Source organism: Dermacentor andersoni, chromosome 5, assembly GCF_023375885.2.
Source record: "Dermacentor andersoni chromosome 5, qqDerAnde1_hic_scaffold, whole genome shotgun sequence".
In the NCBI taxonomy this organism is placed as follows: Eukaryota; Metazoa; Arthropoda; class Arachnida; order Ixodida; family Ixodidae; genus Dermacentor; species Dermacentor andersoni.
This window is the reverse complement of record NC_092818.1, coordinates 167,899,119-167,916,615: the sequence shown is the minus strand read 5'-3', so window position 1 is coordinate 167,916,615 and position 17,497 is coordinate 167,899,119. Positions and strand designations below refer to the sequence as shown.

The following is a 17,497-nucleotide window of genomic DNA, read 5'->3' as shown; positions in this document are numbered from 1 at the left end:
GACTCCTGCAACCACTCAGGGGTTGGTGTTCAAAGGAGAATTAAAAAACTCCCATAATTCCCCTTAACACCACCAAACACAAGGGTGTGAAAAAAAACTCCGTTCGAATGGAGGATATTGTCCTCCCTTAAGGGCTGAAGTTATGCAACGAGGCCAAAACTCCCTAAAAGGGTCAAACCTGTTTACAGTGTACAGCTTCACCGCTCTATCGCAGGGACTTGTACTGAAGCCTTAACATGTCCCCCCGTATCCGTGCGGGTGTCCTCGGGACAAACAGTCGTCTGTGGCTTCATCCCTGAAATCAGTTAGGAAAGCAGCAAGCGAAGCCTAAAGACAGTGTCCAGAGTTTCGCAATCATAGCGAAGAGCGAGGGTCCTTTTGCGGTCACAATATCTGACACAAATCAATAATGTAAATGTACCAAACTGAGCAAAAATAAATACTCGAACTGAAGGAGCAATGACAATTACAGCTAGCTGGGTCTTTATGCAAACCCATTTGCATGATTTACGGTCTGATGCTAGAACAGCACTTTGCATGGCGTGATACCTGCCTTTCCCAAGCTTGGTTCTTTTCCACGCACTCTCGTTTACTTCGTACGAAACACTGCGCATTAGCAGAGTTTCGAAGCGGGATGGATCTCACTCCGCTTCGTCCGATCGCAGTTGCCACTACACTCACTGCCTTGAGCTCGCGAGAATGCCCTGCGGAATAAGAGGAACAGCAGCGGGCATTAGCTAGAAACGATGCTATAGCCAAGAAAACAAGATTCCATTAGTGCATTTTTCTCCGAAATTAGAAACCTCTCAAGACGACTAGCTCCTAGCTCTCACGCTTGTAGAGTTGCGCTGTCGCGTTTTACGTTTCTTATTTATTCAGTCGAAGGAATGTGCCGAAGGCGCTTTCTCTTTCTTTTATTCTTTTTTATTACATTTCTTTGGGGGGGGGGGGAGGGGGAGCAGGGGAGGAGACGGCGACGTTTGTTTCTGCTATCTAGACTTTTCCTATCTCCCTTACGATATCGAATGTGTCTGTGGTGCTTTTCCTTTTTACCGCTCTCTGCCTTTCCATTACGCGAGCTTGTAAGGGGAAGCACTTGACTGTGATAAATATTGCATGTGCTCTTGTATCGACCGCCTGTCGGGTACTCCAGCGCGGAAGCGTCACCTGTGGGCAGGAAATGGTAACGTCAAGCGAATACAGAAGTGAATACAAAAGCAAACACGGCATGGATAGTGCCTGATGCATCGGGAGAAGCTGCGCCGCGTCCCCGACAACCTCTGGAAAGACGGTTGCCGTCGTAAATATCAAAGGGACCCGCTGCGCATCGGAGACTGTCTTCGCGAGAGGCTTGCGGCGGCAGCTATATTGGGTATCACTCCCATTTGGTTTCAGCAGTTCAAGAAAGATTGTTTGCTTCAGGTGGACGTTCCACGTTCTTGCGCTTTCAACGGACTGTCTTCACTAGAGCGATCAGAAAAATAAAAACACGGAAAAAAAGTGGGATAAAGGTGTTGCACACAGTAAAACAGCTTGCTTACTTTGAGCGAAAAGCAAAACTACAGTTAAATGCAAGGAGAGAGAAAGAGAGTGAGAGCAAATATATGTTTAGGCTAGGCTGCTACGACTAGCCATAACCGACTGCACAGAAATTCGAAACGCAATCTCTCGCGCATGATTGTGCTTAAATTTTCTACATATAATGTCTCCGGTTGCTTTCAGTCACCTGCAGCGCTTGGCCTCAACTAAAATGCAGGAAATACGCCCGAACAACAGAAGTGAGTGTATCACGTGAGCTGAGCCGAATTTCACGGTAACTTCGATGAAAAATGCCAAAACGCCTCAAGAGAGCTCTAACAGGGCGCCTATCATGCGGAGAGGACCAGCCTAACAAACTTCGACACCGTGAAATAGACCAATTAAAACAGATTGTTTCTTTAAAGCCCGCCTTACAGCATCCTTACTGTTTAAGCATAATTCTGATATTAAATTATCTTCAATACATAGAGAATGTGTGGTTTCTTCCCCTTTACCATCACTTTACCACACAACTGGTATTAAGAATAATTACCTAGCATACCAGGAAGTATCTTCCGAATTGCACTTGTAAACTTTGGTTACAACAAAGTCCAAGATTTAGAAAGTTGCGGACATACAATAGAGCCAGGTGGCTCATAAAAGAGTACTTGAGTATCCCCGAAAAGTGCCCTCGTATTGTAGTGTTGGTGATGATGCTGATAATGAAGAGTTATGATGGATCACAATTTCGTAAGAACTTCGTTCTACCTTTTTTAGCCGAACATTAAAAACAAGCTTTGCTCGATGAATTGCAGACAATTTTAAGCCGGCAAAATGTAGAGCTTCGTAGATCATTTGGATGGTATGCCCGACACTTTTTAGACCTTCTGCTAATGGCCTGTGGTGTAGACACTTTGTCAGAACGCGTTATGAAAAAAAAAGTTGGACTAGGAGAGAGGTCACCTTAACGCTTTGCAATATGCGGGCGCTTCAAATATAGAGAAGGAACAAAATATACTTCGGCACAAGTCTTCTATAGCAATAAGTTGCCAAATCTATGTTATTACTGTGTGAATAAAAACAGGGATGAGAGAGGAAGCACACAACGCAAACGCCTACTTGCAGCTGGTTTCTGAAAGGTACTAGAAATAAGTAGTTGACCGGGTTACACGCGTCATCATATCGAAGGCGGAACGAACGAGGAAACATAAAATTGCTGTACATCACAAACCAGTGATGTATTTTTCATGTGTTGGCATGCAACGTATCGTACTACACACATACAAAAGCTGCTGATCTGTAAAAGCTATTGACGGCTGGCTCATGCATTCTTCTTTGTTTTCTAATATACAAACAGTAAGGAAAGATGCAGATATAAATTTTGGCCTTCTGTGCAGCTTTGACTTTTAGTTTCAAAGCTACACAAAGACAAGGTATTCGTTCCTGTGGATTCGAGTACGTAATTATTGCAATTATCGGCTCATGAATGCTTTGACGTCTGTTCTCGCGAATTCGCGACATTCCAAGTAAGTGTAGCCTATGCCCTGGCAGTACGTGTTTTGACTCAAGTGCCCCTTGTCACGCATTAGCGACAATGTGTTACAGCGCTGACATGCGGTGGCATCTGGGAGCCATATCAGGAGGCTGGTAAATTTTGTTTGGAGTCGCGATCGACCTAGCGCTCAAAAGGTTCAACGTCAACTATTTTCTACAGTCTTTGTGAACATGAAGAATGTCGCTTCTTGCTTCCAAAATTTTCTTCGCGTTGTTTGCATACGAGATATTACGAAGGGTGTGGGGTTAGCTTGAAAATATAGTTAATTATTGCATTACTGCTTTGGCTACGGTATCTCGGGAGTTCGCGACAGTCGTAATTTGCGGCACTCAATGGCTGTAGCAACAGGTTGTCTAACGACCAGGACAGTGCCTTGTTTTACGGCAGGGAATAGACCTTAGAACATTTTACTGTCGGAAAAGGCTTCGCGCACGTTTTCCGCCAGAGGATATAAGCGATGACAGCTGCCTAAGAGGAAGGAAGGTCGTGCAAAGTACGTGCCCCTAGCCAGTGGCGAAGACAGATTTCTTTTTTTTTTTCAGTTGCGATGGCCGCGCTTTTGACCGCGATATGGGAGCGGAGCAGGTGGGTGTTCTCGCGCGTTATGTTGTGCCACGTATTCCTGTTGCGTAGGCATATTGACATGCGGACGGGAGCCGGGGGGCGGGGGGGGGGGGGGGGCGAGAGGGAGGTCACGTGGCTGGTGTGCGCGATGCGAAAAGTGCAAACTCAGTATACTGTAGTCATGGGCGACTTAAATGCAAAAGAGGGGGAAAAACAGCTGGTGAACAAGCAATTGGCAACTACGGCATGTATTCTAGGAACACTCGAGGAGAGATGTTGGTAGCCTTTGCGGAAAGGAATAAGCTGCGAATAATGAACACCTTCTTCATGATGCGTTGGAACAATGGACCTGTAAAAGCCCTAATGGTGAAGGAAGAAATTGATTTCATACTTTCTGCCAATCCCAGCATAGTGCAGGATGTAGAAGTGTTAGGTAGGGTGAACTGCAGAGATCATAGGCTAGTGAGGGCTAGGATTCAATTCAATTTGAAGAGAAAGGATGAAATTGGTCAATAATAAATAGGCCAACCTAGATGCAGTAAGGGTAAAAGCAGCCCAATTCAGGTTGGCACTTTCAAACAAATTTGTAGCCTTAAAACAGAGAGAGGAAGATGACATGGAGGGAATGAATGAAACCATAACTAGGCTGGCTTCAGAAGCAGCAATTGAAGTGGGAGGTAAGGCCACAGGCAACCCATAGGGAGTTTCCCGCAAGTAACAAGGGACCTAATAAAAAAAACGACAAAGAATGAAAGTGTCCAACTCAAGAGATAAGATATGATTCGCGGAACTGTCAAAACTGATCGACAAAGCGAAAATAAGTGACACTCGAAATTATAGCTTTTTAAAGACTGAGGAAGAGGTAAATGAACGCAGCCTGAAACCTGTGAGAAGGAAACTAGGCATCGGGACAAACAAAGATGTATGCACTGAAAGATAGGGTAATCTCGTCAGCAGTCTCGAAGATATAGTAAAATCAAAGGAAGAATTCTATACTGACCTGTACAGTACCCAAAGCAGAAACGATACCTCCATTGAAAGTAGTAATGAACAGGTTAGAGAGGTTTCTCGCCTTTTAGATTACCTGCAGGACACGGATTTGGCCTCCACACGGTGACCTTAGGAGTGACTATGTGCAGTTGTGAGGTCTGTGTCTAATTTATATTATTTATGTATTTTAAGTGTCGCTACGGTGGAGCAATTGCCGGCAGCTACTGCAAGGCTAATCCCACCAGTAGCCTACAACCATTCAACTCAACTCTACTCAGGCTCCTTCTATAACTAGCGATGAACTTAGAAAGGTCGTGCAATACATAAAACGGGGAAAAGGGGCAGGAGAAGATAGACTACCAGTCGACTTAATCAAAGATGGTGGAAACATAATAGTTGAAAAACTAGCGGCCCTTTCTACAAAGTGCTTATCGGCTTCAGGGGTCCCAGAGAACTGGAAGAATGCCGACATTATACTAATCCACAAAAAGGGAGACGTTAAAAATTAAAACATCATAATCCCATTAGCTTACTTCCAGCATTATGTAAAATATTTACCAAGATAATCTCCAATAGAATAAGAGCAACACTGGACTTCCGTCAACCAAGGGAACAGGCAGGTTTCAGTAAGGGATACTCTACAATGAACCACATCCATGTCATTAATCAGGTAATCGAGAAATCCGCCGAGTACAATCAGCCTCTCTATATGGCTTTCATAGATTCCGAAAAGGCATTTGATTCAGTATAGTTACCTGCAGCCATAGAGGCATTACGTAATCAAGGAATACAGACCACTTACGTAAAATATCTTAGAAAGTATCTACAGAGATTCCACAGCTACCTTAATTCTCCACAAGTAGGAAGATACTCATAAAGAAAGGGGTTAGACAAGGAGACAATATCTCCAATGGTATTCACTGCGTGCTTAGACGAAGTATCCAAGCTATAAAACTGGGAACGCTTAGGAGTAAGGATTGACGGCGAACATCTCAGCAACCTTCGGTTTGCCGATGACATTGTCCTGTTCAGCAACACTGGGGACGAGTTACAACAAATGATTGAGGACCTTAACATGAGAGAGTATAAGAATGGGGTTGAAGATTAATATATAGACGACAAAGATAATCGTAAATAGCTGGGCAAGGGAACAAGAATTCATGATCGCCTGTCAGCCTCTAGAGTCTGTGAACCAGTACGTTTACCTAGGTCAATTATTCACAGGGGACCGTGATCATGAGAAGGAAAGTCACAGAAGAATAAAAATGGGTTGGAGTGCATTCAGTAGACATTGTCAGATCCTGACTTCAACTTCGTCGCGTGATGCCAGCGATGCAATTTAAAAGTAAGCTTAACATTATCATTAAAAAGAAAGGTGTACAGTCAATGCATTCTGCCGGTGCTGACATGTGGGGCAGAAACTTGGAGACTGACAAAGAAGCTTGAGAACAAGGTAAGGAGAGCACAAAGAGCGATGGAACGAAGAATGTTAGGCGTAACGTCAAAAGACAGGAAGAGAGCGGTGTGGATCAGAGAGCAAACAGGGATAGCTGATATTGTAATTGACAGTAAGAGAAAGAAATGGAGCTGTGCAGGTCAAGTAATGAGTAGGTTAGATAACCGGTGGACCATTAGGGTTACAGAATGGGTACCAAGAGAAGGGAAACACAGTAGAAGACGGCAGAAAACTAGGTGGTGCGATGAAATCGGGAAATTTGCGGGTGCTAATTGGAATCGGTTGGCGCAGGACAAGGGTAATTGGAGATCGCAGGGACAGGCCTTCGTCCTGCAGTGTACATAAAGTATGATGATGATAATGATGATGATGATGATGATGATAACGAGTCAAATTCGACTGCTTAGATTTATGCGGTACCTGTACTATTGAAATGTAACGCTAATTAGTCAAGTTCAGCTAAATCTGCGTATTGATTTATCGTGAAAGTAACCTCAGGTATTACATAAACGGTAAACCTGTAGAAACACAACTTCGTCGCGTGATGCCAGCGATGCACTTTAAAGTAAGTTTGAATTGAAAAGATTAAAGCAGTTGGTGCACTGCTGAAACGCATATTCTTAACATTTGTTCCGCGCAGAAGTGTATCGTGAGGTTCTTGTTTGCCCATCGCCTCACAACCGGATGCTATGAATTATTCTAAAGATACGGGAAACTGTACAAATAAGAGTAAGAAATATAAAGTCTTCTTTAATGCCTTAGAACCTTTGCTCGTCAACAGCTTTGACAAAAACAAAGGTCTTGCGCTTTCTACCTAGTAAAAAGCTGCCGCGAGTGCTGCTGCAGATGCAAACACAGCTTTTCTGAATCATGGAAGCGTCTGCTCGCTGCAAGGTTTCGGAGGCACTGTTTAATATGCAGCGAGGCTATTGTGTCTGTGGTGTTCTGTCAACCCTACCAAAATTGGGCCCACGACGAGGCTTCTGGCATCAAAGCTGCATGCCAAAACGAAATGTTCTTTCCCATGAATTCGAACAAAATAATTATCGCTATTAAGGGTTCACTGAAGGCCGCCTGCGCGTATCCCTTCAAAAAAAAATGTTATTCATTTTCTCTCTTCTTTTTTTCTATCTTTTTAGAGAAACGTTTCGTTGGTGCGAAAAATAAGAGAAACCTAGACGAGCATGTCTGTCTGTTTGACTAGACTCGTCACGTATCACACTCCTATTCTGCGGCATAGAATGCACTACCAAGCAGTTCATGTCGTAGCAGAGCTTGACATTTTTTTTGTACAGTTATATTTTTCCATAATCTTTCCAGAAGCACAGAGCAATAGACGAAAGTGGATTCAACTTCGATCTAGATTTACGGTTTGCTGTTTACACTTCAGTGCAGAAAGACATACCGGTTCTATGGCAGTGCGTTTAATGTTCTTGCTCGCAATGAACTCATGGCATAGGCGTTTCTCTGTCGCCGTTAACTGTCATTATGTTTCGCATAGCGAAATTAAGGAATGGTGTTTATAACTTCCAAACATTAGTGGCACTGCTGCCCGAGCACCCGTCTATTTATTAATTTTGCTAATAAAACAATGAGCACTCTCGTACTGCCTCACGGCTTGACTATCCTTTATTCATGTCTACACACGGAGCATCAACTCCTCCCCCCCCCCCTCCTAGGGCGCCAGAGTGTTTAGAGATTTATTAAGCTCCAGCTCTAGCGTGACAGGAACCAACGACGTCGTTAGGTTAGTAGTTGAGACGTACTTCGAGCATAGCGTAATGCTGTGGCACATTTCTGTGATGTTGTAGTTAATGTGTTCATTATTCAACGAGCTTTGCTGCATCCATTTTGGTACTCGCTGGTTTGTGACGAGTACGTATTGCTCGCGCCTCACGTTCTACGGTTACATTCCGCACCTTTTGCGTTAGGATGAATTTTATGTTGACAAGCATGAGTGGCATTTGCCAGACAAGCATCCAGGAACGCAATTCATGTTTTGTAGCATCGCATGGTTCAAATCAAAGTGGTTAGTGATGGTTCAAGGTGTGCTTTTCCACTTTTGCTCTGGGAAGTAGCCTGGTTTGTGAGGATTGGCCTAAATGCGAAGCCTGCTTTCCTCGTAATTCCATTTACATTGTCATCTTCTTTCCACACAGAACTGGGTAGCATGTTCTTTTTATCATCCGACTAGGCCTGCTTAAGTGTCCTTACTTTTCTTCACTATTGTGTAATTCTTCACACCAAACAATAGCTACTGATGAGCGTAACGCGGGAGATTCAGCAGTATAAGTATGATTTGTACACACCACTAATCTGAATATGGTAGCAGATGATACACAATTGATATGTGATGTTTCCGCCAATTCATCGTTAGCATCCAAATCATTTCAGCGATATGGTTCTGAGTGATAGCACAAAATGATGCTAATAAACTGAATATGGGAACTTAGTTCTTGAACATACTCAATGTTGCTTTTAGCGCTTCTTACATGTTTAAGCCTTATTTGATATGGTGCTGATAAATACCAGTTTCAAACACCATCGAAAGGGATCTTCGATGGTGTTTGATACTGGTAAAGGTTCTTCGAACGGGATCAGGCAGACCAATTGATGGTCCGTATGTGACATTGCAAATTTGTTTGAAGTTATTGCAACTCATTGGATGCTATTGCAGTGCCAAAGTTCAGAGTTTTTGCCAACTGACAGACGCATGAAATATATGTATATATAATCTTGTTATCTTTTTAAGCCACGGCCCTCCCTTCATCAAAGCTCTCCGAATTACTATCTTAATGTAGAGTGGCTTACGTCTAGAAACTGTGCGGATGTAATAATTTGCATCAGTAAACATTTCCTTGCCAACACGTGAACTCATTCGTGGTTGTTAAAAGCGGCACTTCTAATAGTCCCTACGTTTCGCGAAACTTTCATGAGGTGCCTTAAGACACGAGCGAATGGGAAATGAGATCCTGCTTTGAAATTCCCTCATTGACGGCCCTTCATGCGCCACGCTATGCTAGTGCCTACGGCGCTGGCAGTTCGCTTGCATGTTCGGATGCCGACGTTACCGCATAACTTGTTTAAGCTTTCGAAAATGGCCTCAAAATTATGATGATGGTGCCAGCGAAGTGCTGTAACGAGCGAATCGCAGCAGAGATGTCTTTATGTTTTTGTGAGGGGGGAGTAGGGGGGTTCTTACAATAAAAAAAAAATGTTTCAAGAATTACGACTGGAAGAAAATTTCATAATCTAAACAGTCACTAATCAAAACTTATCGCAAACCTTTTTCTTACATATAAACATATATACTACAAGATGCCCACCCGTGCCATTCCAGGCCAAGCACGTGCACCGTACCAGTGGCACCAACTAAATCTTGAAAGCCTATCGAAAAAACATTTGCCTATTTAAATGGCTTTTTCTTCGTTACCGCGATAGCTTTTGTATTAGGCGCTCTTCTCTCTCTCTCGTCTATCGCATGAAAGATCCGAAGAATCGCGTTAGGTGTCATCCGCCAAGCACGGAATTGCTGTCATCACTGCACAGCATAGGCTTAAAATAGAAGAAATTGGCGCACATAAAAGGAAGAGGTCCGGACACCGACCAACATGATTTAAAATATACATTCACGTTTCGGCTCCCCCATGGGAGCCTTGTTCACATTGAAACAAGCGGCAGAGCGGGCGCCCTTTTTAAGTGCGTCTCAAAACATGATTAAGGCGCTTGGTACATGGACGGCAGATTGCCTTCGTGGCGAGTAAGAGTGTGCGCCGAAGTTTGAATGATTAGGGATATATATATATATATATATATATATATATATATATATATATATATATATATATATATATATTGAAGGCCCCTCGCCTTCGCTCAGGGGGTCCGCGAGCCGCTACCAGCACCACAGAGGACCAGTGGCGCAAAGAACAAAAACCGTTTTAATTTACGATAGAATGTAACACTCAAAATTACCGCAGCCTCGCGGCCAATAGCAGAAAAGAACAAGGCAAAGAAGCAAGCAGTAAGTAAGCAAAGCAGCAAAAAGCAGCAAAAGCAAAGAAGCAAGCAGCAAAACAGCGAAGCAACAAAATATACAAGCCAAAGGGAGCGACGAAAGAACGGCCGCTACAAACCATCAACCGACACAATCTTTCGGGCGATAACAGAATGCATAAAGCGCAGAAAGCACGCAAGCACCGAACCAGGCGCGCAGATAGTCCCACAAGCGAACAACAAGAGCACTCTTTCATGCAGACACAATACAAAGACGCTTTTCCCCCTGCTCTGTAGCACGCTCGGACAGAAACCTAGACGGGCCACGCCCCACCAACGCCTCCCCAGGCCCGCGCCCCGCAAAAAGCCACGAGTGCAGTCTCCGCTGCCTTCTTATCGGGCAGCCGCCTTCCCGGCAGTCCCCGCGCGAGTTCTTACGATACCGCGATCGATGCGCATGCTCCATGCGACGAGTGCCGTTGTGGCGCGCGTTTCAAAGGCTTCCCCCGTGCGCGCTGCAGAGAGGGCCAAGGGCCCGACAATATATATATATATATATTTTAACCAATTTGGTCGGTGTCCAGACCTCTTCCTTTTCAATGTGTAGGTAGAACACTCACTCGTACGCAGATGAATTTGTTAATATTATTATTGATAGTAAGCATTCGTTCAGTAACCATAATCATCCATCTCCATCTCAAAGTAAGATCGCGCTCTTAAATATAGTCTGTATTTGCGCATCGGTGTGTCCCGTACCTCCTTTCTATGTCCGTGTCTGTGAGCGCAGAAGCCAATTCGCTGATCCATGTTATGTTACAGCTACTACTGCTTTTTTGGCAACAGCAGGTGAGCGCATATTTCTTGAAGTCGAGAGTATGACGGCAGCCTGTCTGGTCGGGATTATGCATACTTAACAAAAAGCTGTGGAATTCAAGCACGTCGTTTTACTTCTGTGCATGCCACACAAATTTAGGCAGGTGTTCAGGACATCCGGACATCCTTTCTGAATCCGCGTACCGACACTGCCATCTGCAATACTGCCAGCACACTCCATTTCGGTGTCCGTCCGCGCAGAATTCATTTCGCAATGCATCGCCAACGCGCCCGAATCGCCACTCTAAATGAGCGTGCGCACACTTTGCGAGTACTTCCACACGTTAGATCATGTTGGTCCACCTTTTCAGAGCTATATTTGCCGATCTCTGTTCAGAATCCCTTCCTATGTCGATTCACAGTGACACCGGAAACGGATATAAAATTATAGTTGGTTCATGCATAATTGCATAGTGGGGCAAGAGAGAGAGAGAAGGGAAGAAGGAAAGGCAGGGAGGTTAACCAGACTGAGTCCAGTTTGCTACCCTAAACGTGGGGAGGGGAATGGATAGTGGGGCAACATACGCCTTGAGATAGGCGAAGCGACACAGCAGTAAAACAGCATCACAAATTATTCTTGCATCTTTATTACCTCTGTGTAAACCGTAACCACTGTGGGGCGTATTTTCGTTGTATCACGTGGCATATCACCGCGAGCTTCTCGCACGGCGCGATAGCCGCGAGAGTAGTTGGCGTATATATATATATATATATATATATATATATATTTATATATATATATATATATATATATATATATATATATATATATATATATATATATATATGAGAAGATTGAGCCTTTTGTTTGTTTCTTGCTTTGAGGGGTTTTTATGATGGTGACTATCTACTGCCCTCCGTGCTATGACGTTCGTCGTGCGAACTGCTGCTACTGGCGGTTGAATCAATGCAGAACAAATGAATGTGCAACGAATGAATGAAATTAATGATTTCTGTTGGCGCAATAGCCTCAGCAGGAATGTGCTGCCATTGTGCACTCATTACTCTGTCAAGAAAGCGAGTGTCTATAAAGAAGACACGTTGTAAAGCGTCGTTCATGCGAGGACATAAGCTGTTACTTAAAAATTAAAATTAAGTTATGGGGTTTTACGTGCCAAAACCACTCTCTGATTATGAGGCACGCCGTAGTGGAGGACTCCGGAAATTTCGACCAACCGGGGTTCTTTAACGTGCACCTAAATCTAAGTACACGGGTGTTTTCGCCTCCATCGAAATGCGGCCGCCATGGCCGCAATTCGATCCCGCGACCTCGTGCTCAGCAGCCCGACACCATAGCCACTGAGCAACCACGGCGGTAAGCTGCTACTTGAAACTATTCATAAATAGCAAGAAAAGGTAATCAGGTTATGACGTAGCTATTGCATATAAGGGCGTCATGCATTTACAGCGATGTCTAACAGCCAGGAATGCAGAGACGCCGCGCTTTCGTTTTTCTTTATATTATGATACCTTTATTTCCACAGCGCCTAATTGTCAATACATTTCATAATTAGAAAAAAATCACCAGTGAACAGTCATGCAAAAAAGTTTAACTGAAGCTTTCAAACCAGCGCTGGTATCAAACACAGGTCGAGGCACATGTTGTTTCCCTTCATTCTCAATGCTGCTGACCGTGGTAACCGTGTTCATGGTGGTTATGCACAATGAATTTAAATCTGTTGTTTCTTCTTTTTCATCAGGGTTTGGATTCATATGAAGTTTGCAGGCATAGACTGACGAAATAATAGACATGTGGTTATGTCACGAGTGACGGGAGGAACCACATGCGTCAGGTGTGAAAAAGACAACGACGTCAGCCAGCGAAAAAAAAAGAAATTTGGGCTCGCCTACTTAGTTCAGCACGTGTACTTCATAGTGGGCACGTATACTTCTTTAACACGTATGCTATTGTAATGAATTTTGGCACTATGGAGAGAAACAGGACAGAGTGTAAACGTTGTAAAAAGCATTTATTACATAAACTAGTTAAGACGGACGACAGATCCATCTTTCACACTATATTCCTGTGCACAACCGTGAAATCTTAAATTTGACTACACATACGCAACAAGTCAACCTTTACAATAAAATGCCCTTCAGTTCCGACTGAATTTGCAGTTACGCGCGAAAGGCCAAGCATCGATTGCGATAGCGAATGACAACTATAGGAAGCAAGGATAGTAGTTTTATCGGCCATATAAACACAGAAACATTCTCTCACTGACTAAATTAACAATCATGGTAAAAAAAACAGCACTTCAAAGCGTGAGGGTGTATGAGAAAACTACACAGGCATCCTCCTGTGTCCATGTGCTTGTTTTCGCATGTTGTCAAATCCTGTAGGGCAGTTTTTACCTATTAGCTGTATCAAACAGCTACATAACTGGCCAGCGCCCGCAGTGGAGTGTGCAGAGACAATCGCTTTTCGTCGTGCTGAACCAGTTAGAGAACCAGCCTCTGTCGGAAAAAAGAATTTTGCGACATAGACGCGACTTATCACCGCATCAGACGGCCGTGCAAGCGCTACTGCGCTTCTTGAGATCGACCAACCAGTGTGAACGCCTGTGATTGGAGTGCCTTTGCTGTTGCCTGTTCCTGGCGTTTCTCTCTCTCTCTCTCTCTCTCTCTCTCTCTGCCTTCTCTCCAACCCCCCCTCCCCAGTGCAGGGTAGCAAACAGGAAACTCGACTATGGTTAACCTCCCACCTTTCCTCTCTCTCACTCTATTTCTCTCTCTACATACCTGGCCCTGTCACACACCTTGCTTCTGTCTGTGGCAGTCTGTGTATGAGCTTGTGGTGTGCCTCAGGGCGCACTGCAACGCATCCAGACGCCGCTGAAGTGTGTGCTTCACAGTGAGCGTTGGCACTCACAAATTAGCGCGTAACAATGCTCAGTGGTTTGCTGCGGGCTAATCGATGAGGTGCGTGATCAGTAAGCGGCTGTTGTGGCAGTGACGTTTCGTCGACAGGAACCGCACGTGAGCCCAATAACATACAGAGCGAGAAGAGTCGATCGCCTGTAATCCCAATTTGAAGTGGATTTATAGTTCGCATTTCATTTTATCTGAGCGGAAATATAAATTTCTATGCTTTTGCTTCCTAAGAAGCTGCAGATGAGACCCAAGTATTGGGATTTATGTAGAAGTTGGTAACTATTTAAATTCTGTCCAAGTGAGTGTGATGCCTATGTTTGTTTACACAGTGGCACATACCAAGCTTCACATACCCACTGACATAATAGAACGTAGTAGCCAAAGAAAGCACTGGTTATTATGCGCTACTTCGTTGAAAAGTATGAGACCTGCGTGTTTTACAAACATCTATGAGCCAACATTATATGTGTAGGCTGTATGCCGTGTTTTATTGTTTTATTAAGCGCAACACATGTGCGCTCACTGACACTACTTTATCGTTGAAAATTACCAACTATGCACGCACACTACCACGTGTATGTGTATACCACGTGTATGTGCACCACGTGTACCACGTGTATGCAACCTCTCATGTTGCAACGCACCCATTCGCATGTGTTTCCCTCTCCAACGCGAGGCAGAAACCAATTTTCCAATTTTCTTGTTCATGTCTACTTCCGGGACGCGAACGTTTTCAACTTCGCATCCGCAAAAAGTGCAGCTGCTTTCGCAAACGCCACAAAACCCTCCGCAGCACTATTTGGACGACATCCCAAAGACATGTAATATGTGGTGGTAAGAGGCAAAAGAAGCTTCGCTTTATTATACGGTTGAGCTCCCTGCTCACCGCAACCGCGTACCTGGAAAGGGTAGCTATACGACGACTGAGCTATTTCGCAGAAACGACTCTACAGTTGTTCTTACGCCGCGATCGAAATGTTAGACAGAGCAGGCCTTGCAACGTCGTCGGTTTGGAGTGGCTTAAATGTCTTACAGACAAAGCACGCAGGCGGGTTGGGCAGGTAGTCGTCTTCGGTAGAGCTGAATCGCCAATAATCTTTCCGGTTGTTCAGTAGGTCATTTAGCAAAGTAAAAGGAGATAAAAGGATGCAAACGGCTCCACACTTCAAGAGGCGGAGGGAAAAAATATATTATACTGATCATGAACAGTGCCACTACTAAGCGTGCGCTTGTCTTTCGCAGATTTATGTACTTTCTGAATGACCTCAGCGACTAGCTATGAATTCATTATGAAGATGAACATCGACTAAACGATTTCTTGGATCAAAACGTTCCCATCCGTTTTACTATAACACTCAGCTAGAAATAAACTTCACTGTCTAATAAACTTTCTTGTCGATGATGATGAAATAAAGTATAAATGCAGTTTTTCATTCTTATTTGCACCCATTTGGATGGATGCAAACTTCTGTTTTCATGGAACTGCATTCACCTTATGGATTTCCACGGCACTGATTTCTTTCACACACACAAAAAGAAAGAAATACGTATTGTTATAAAGATCGTTTCACCGCTGTCTGTCATGCAACACCTTCTAATTAAACCGAACGTCCGCAAGAGAACAAATTTCTGGGACGATGTTTTTTCTGGTATAAAACGTTCGTACGAAACTAAATTCCAGAAAAATTAGGCAGTACAGTTATGAAGCCTCCCTGATGAGAAAAAAACTGGGGAGGAGATTTTTAGCCACACACACACACACACACACACACACACACACACACACACACGCACACGCACACGCACACGCACACGCACACGCACGCACACACAAACACGCGCGCGCGCACACGCGCGCACACACACAAAGAAAATAAAAAAAAGAGGCAGTTTCAGAACACGCATGTGGTGCCCCTCTCGATAAAATAATCATATCCCTATCAATGATATTTGGAACATCCACTTGCCACTTTGTAACCCGTAATTGCAATGTCAGTTTGAATTCCACCTCTTTTCAAAGCGGCACTAGCAGCAAAGCTCTAACTCAATATATTCTGTTGCAAGGAAGGAAACTTCGAATGCAAATCAACGTCCTCCTCTAGCACCGCATTCGGAATTCTAAATTCAAACCAAGGTCTATTTTGTAATATTTTCGGAGCGGTATGTATGTATTATCCTAATTTTATTTTGGCGCCCGTCTTTCCGGAGCAGTCGATTCTAAGAGAAGTGTCGCAAGCAGTGCATGGTTTCAACGAAGTTGGCATAGAGGGCGTCTAATTCTCAATCTTTAGACGTCGTTGTGCCGTATTCTGACGCCCTTCTCGAGGTAAGTAGTAGCATGACCGTATCCGTGCCTTTCATTTTCGCTCCAGGAGTCGGCAACGGCAAAGTCGCTGTTCAGCGAAGAAAGAAGAAAGGTGAGGAAATTAACTCTCATTGTGACTCATCCTCTGTATCTCGAGAAAATCGAAAAATAAAAATTATAACTGGGAGAACTTTCACCCACAGTTTAAAAACTGCTTTTCTCACCAAATTCTCATTTCGCTCGGCGTCTTTTGATCTGCTTTTCTGTCGAGTTTCTAGCCAAAAAAGAAAAATACTTTAGAATGGTTTAAAGAGCTTCGAGTCTTTCTCGAATCGCCTACAGGACCAGAATGAAGCGAGGCTGACTTAATGCGAACAATCCAATAGCTTTTTTTACTTCTCAGCCTCGGGTAGATGGAAGCAGCGCGTTCATCGGTTCCGCACCTGTCTATTCACAGCCTCTGCACCCGCGTTCTCTCTGTATTTATTTTTTCATCTTCACTGAAAACGTGCGCGTCGAGATACCTGAAGCATCCCAGGAGGAGCGAATTGAAAAAAAATGTCTCCACCTTGCAGCCTTTCCTTACATGCCTCCACACACGCACGTTCAGACGCAAGCACACACGCACACGCACGCACCCACGCACACACACAAAAAAGAAAATTCGACATCCGATCGATGAATTTGTGTTCGTGTCTATATTTGATCTTGCCGACCAAAAGCAAAGAAGAAATTTTCCTATTCTGCGGTTACGTTAGCGAAAGCTGGAACGAGGTCCTGACCGGAGTGAATTCTGGTTCAGATAACTAGACCGCTGTGCTGAATATGTTAGCCCTGAACACCTTGTTAGCAAATATCTTAGTCAGTGGAACACTCATATGAAAGCTTTACTGTAACTCCATAGCTAAGCATATTCTCCTAACGATACACCAAACATTGCGTCTTTCTCACTTTTGCCACTCTGTTTCTTTACGGAAATGGGGAATTGCAGTGTACTAACATTAGGATCGCTATTTGTGTTTGACGGATATTAGCGCTCATTTCAATTATGGAAATTTTCAATCATGGAAGGGACCAGGCTGACGCAGGATAGAAGTAGCTAAGAAAGGGTGGGAAAGGTTTTTATCCGGAATGACTTTAAAAGAGGCAGATGACGATGATCACGAAACTGATACTAGCCTATGCTTTCTTACCAAGCGAACAAGCATTTAACATCGACATTTTTTCATGCAGCTTTCCAACAGGATCTCTGAAGTATTGTTGAAAATAAATAATTAGTGAAAACTAGAACACTAGGTAATCTCTATTTCTTCGTATGTATACTAATGTAAGCCGCCGGGAATGAAGCGCTGCCTAGAAAAGCCAT

The 17,497-nt window shown here is 43.9% G+C and overlaps 1 protein-coding gene across 1 annotated transcript in view; it reads right to left on the bottom strand.

Annotated features, from left to right (window-relative positions):
* Positions 1–17,497, bottom strand: part of LOC126531601 (atrial natriuretic peptide receptor 1-like) — a 199,702-nt gene that overhangs the window by 99,009 nt on the left and 83,196 nt on the right. The window lies entirely within an intron of this gene.